The 3605-nt window shown below is 39.4% G+C and overlaps 1 pseudogene across 1 annotated transcript; it reads right to left on the bottom strand.

The window, feature by feature from the left end:
- Positions 1 to 677: 677 nt before the first annotated feature.
- On the bottom strand, positions 678 to 3033 carry LOC143581089 (uncharacterized; annotated as a pseudogene). The gene is made up of 3 exons (XR_013143776.1): positions 1629 to 3033; positions 1343 to 1527; positions 678 to 1258 (listed from the first exon to the last, which is right to left on the bottom strand). The product of XR_013143776.1 is annotated as an uncharacterized LOC143581089 (transcript).
- Between the last annotated feature and the right edge of the window lie 572 nt (positions 3034 to 3605).

The raw sequence follows: 3605 nt of genomic DNA, 5'->3' as shown, positions 1-3605 counted from the left end.
CTAAGCAACAGTAAACATTGTTTCCATGACCATTCCACATGTTGACTTTGACCCGAATAAAGTCAAAATCCTATGTAAACTTAATTTTAAGATAATTCCCATAATACCCTTATCGACAGGTGAATAATTTTGTTGCTGTCCATTATTTTGATGTCGAGTATCTTGCTTGATGATCACTTTGCTCATAAAAATTTTTGAAAAAATCCCCAAAATACCCATGGATGCAACTGTTAAATGCTGCTGTTTGACTAACTTTTGATGTATTGAATTTGTTTTATATCCCCATTTACACAATTACGCATTACCTTTAAGAAATCTGAGAATATGTTTAAACAGTCATTGATTAAATGCAGGTAACTGGAACGCAACCTGATATTATACATGCCCACGAATGGCAGACAGGTGCACTGCCACTGCTCTACTAGGACATGTACTGTTATATCATAGATTGACCAATATTTCCCTTTTTAACTGCACGCCCCTTTCAACTCGAGTTGTCTTGATACTTGATATTGTTATCATGTTTGACTATCAAAAGTCAACCTTGATACTTTATAATCAGTCAAAACTGAACTATCTGCAGATATGACTTCCAAAACAAGGAAAAAAAACTTTTGTGATGCAAACTTGCATTAAGAGCACTAATGTTTAGAATTCCATGTCATTAAACATATTTGACAGTGAATTTTTATAACATACAGTAGGCCTATAACAAAACATTGACCAAAAACATTCATAATGTTAATTGCAGGCTGGTTAAAGCCAGTACTACCACTCTAGATGTCTTCATTGACCAAGAGAGGGTAAAAAAGTCACCACTGACCAGAACGGTCAAAGTTACCTCATGTAAACTTGGTCTTCTTTTTGCAACGTTCATCTCCAGCAAGGTCAGTCAACACTAAGCCAACACGCATGGCCCGTTTAGCTAAACCATAATCTTCTTCCAATTTTGCGTATTGCTGATATAAAGGCTTTAAAACATCAGCAGGTGCCTGCAAATGAACCAAAAGCTCGTTTAATATTCGTGTTCGTTCATTAGAAGCCTAATTGTAATTTGTAAATAATTAATTAATATAGTAAATCATACCATTTCAACAGCACGCTCGAATAGCTCTCAGCATCTTTCGAGTTTGGATTTTCCGTATCGTTTGACGAATTTAGAAAGATATGTGACCCAGATGCCTTTCACGTGTGGGTATTTGAATATTTTCACGCCTCGTTCGTAGACCTTAAAAGCATCCTCAAAGTACTTATTCTCCTGAAAAAACAACATTCAAGTATTATTTAGCAAAGAGTAAATAATAACATTGCAGATTATAAAGAAAATAAAACTATTACATACCTCTAGCAGCATTGCATAGTTTATAATAACCTGTGGCGTGGCAATACGAAGATCCAAGATTTTCTCGTATACCGCACGCGTGGATTCCAAAGTGCCTAAACTTTCCTCCAAGTCGACATAAAACGTCCAAAGTCTTAGAGATTCGTGTAACTTTATTTGAACCGGTTCATTGCCATCAGCAGCCACTGAAACACACAAAGTTTTAACAGATCAGATGAATAAGTTTTAACAGATAAATAAGTGTAAGTAATTTATTCTAGAATAATAAGCTATAGCATTCGCTTACCTCTGTGTTTAACCTCAGCAGACGGTTCAGCAGTAGCTCGTCTTATTAACTCCAACGCACCCTTAAAGTTTTTATGTCTAAGTTCCATTTCAGCCCATTCACACCATACAGTCGCAAGATTATCAACCGCTTTATAGCCAACTTGCACAGCTTTATCGAATATCACTCGTGCATTAGCAATATCATTATGAGCTTCATACAGTCTCGCAAACGCAGCCCATAAAGTATGAGGCTTACCAACCGCTTTCATGGGATCAATTGTTCTCACCGCCTCGGTGTAGGTTAATATCTGCTTAGTTGGACTGCCTTCAAAGATGTTCACTTCAAAGATGTTCACTCGCCTATGCCATTGTTCAACATTATGAGGATTTTGGCGAAGAAGAACCGTGTTAGCAAGCTCGGGTCTTCTATCCATAAGATGCTCTAGTCTTGCTATCCTTAGATCAACATCCTTTTCATGATCACATAACCAAAATCGTTTAAGTTTGCGTTCTAGTCTTGTCACATTAAGCCGATCATCCTCTTCTTCTTCATCTTCGTCTTGACTGATCCCGTCCATACCAGACTGTTCCATCTTCAAAGCAAGAACACTTTGTTCAAACTGCGAATACGCATCAAAAACCACACTAAAATCCCTAACCGTGACAACCGACGTCATCCCTTCTTCAAACACATCTTTCGCTTTCTCCAACAACCTTCTCCTAACATAATAACCGGCCAACGAAGTCCATAACAGACCAACCTCATCCGTAAACTTGCTAATCCCACCTCGAATAACCGCATCCACATTCATCCCACCCGAAGCATCGTCATGCTGCGTAAGCAAATCACAAAGCTCGAGCCACAACGTATGTTTCGTCTTCCCTTTAACCGAGTAAAACCTATCGTCATTCAGGACACCAGCCAAGCGCTCCGCAGCCTCCTGCCGCAGCCCGGAACTCAACAAAAAGTCAATGAAATCCTCGATATGAGTAGGATCATACTTCAAATACCTCGCGTAGACCCTACGTGACGTCTCGATGGGAACACCAGTCCCACTCTTGACAAACAGCAAATAAGGCTCCCAAATCCTATGATGCTGAGTGACAGGCAATGCGAGTAACGCCCTATCGAACGTCCTACGTGTTTTGGTAACTAGCTTTTGCTCGGTTAAGCTGGTTAAATACATGGTCCAGATACGAGGCATCTTGTGCATGGTAAGTAAGGCTCGTTCGAAGGTGTTGTTTAGGCAAATGGCGTACGAGTTGGAGGCGTTCACGGAGATAGGCCAGCCATAATTTGTAGCTTCCAGGGAGAGCTTTCAGACGGCTCGCTTCTTGAACGGAGATTCCGTACGGGCGAGTAAGTAGCGCCACCACACCTTTATATTATACTCTTCGTCATACAGCAGGTCAATCGAAGACATTATAATATGGATTGAAGAATTTCAAAACAATAACAAACAAATATTTTATCTTAATTCATTAACGAAAGAAACAAAATATGAGTGAGATTTCATACTTATATAGGGAGGTGGAAAACTTGGTGAACAAGTTAGGGTGATAATATTCCGTCAATTACATCTAAATCACTAATTGTGTTCTCTTTTTTTTAATGTTAATTTATATGTTTTTTTTCCTTTTATTTTGTTTTGTTATTTTACTTATATTTTCATCCCCCCCCCCCCCTCCCCTCCCACCCAACAAAAACACCAACCGGTCGGTTCATCTTTCATAACTCAACTCGGCCTTTTCTTCTCCAACTTCTTTAGCCACCACACCCGAGGCGGATGAGGGAGTCGACGAGGTGATGGTTAATTTGGAGTGTGTTACAAACCCTAGATTCCAATAGGGAGAATATGACAATGGTGGTGTTTTCCTACATGTCATACAATGAAAACACCATGTAGAGTACCGCCTCATCTCATCTCTCACAATATGCTGGATGCACAACCATTAGTCCATTACCCATGTGTTAATGTATCAATCACACGATATA

Source organism: Bidens hawaiensis, unplaced genomic scaffold (assembly GCF_021521415.1).
Source record: "Bidens hawaiensis isolate Kalapana, Puna unplaced genomic scaffold, B.hawaiensis_p1.1 tig00030804_1, whole genome shotgun sequence".
Classification (NCBI taxonomy): domain Eukaryota; kingdom Viridiplantae; phylum Streptophyta; class Magnoliopsida; order Asterales; family Asteraceae; genus Bidens; species Bidens hawaiensis.
This window is presented reverse-complemented; position numbering and strand designations above follow the sequence as displayed.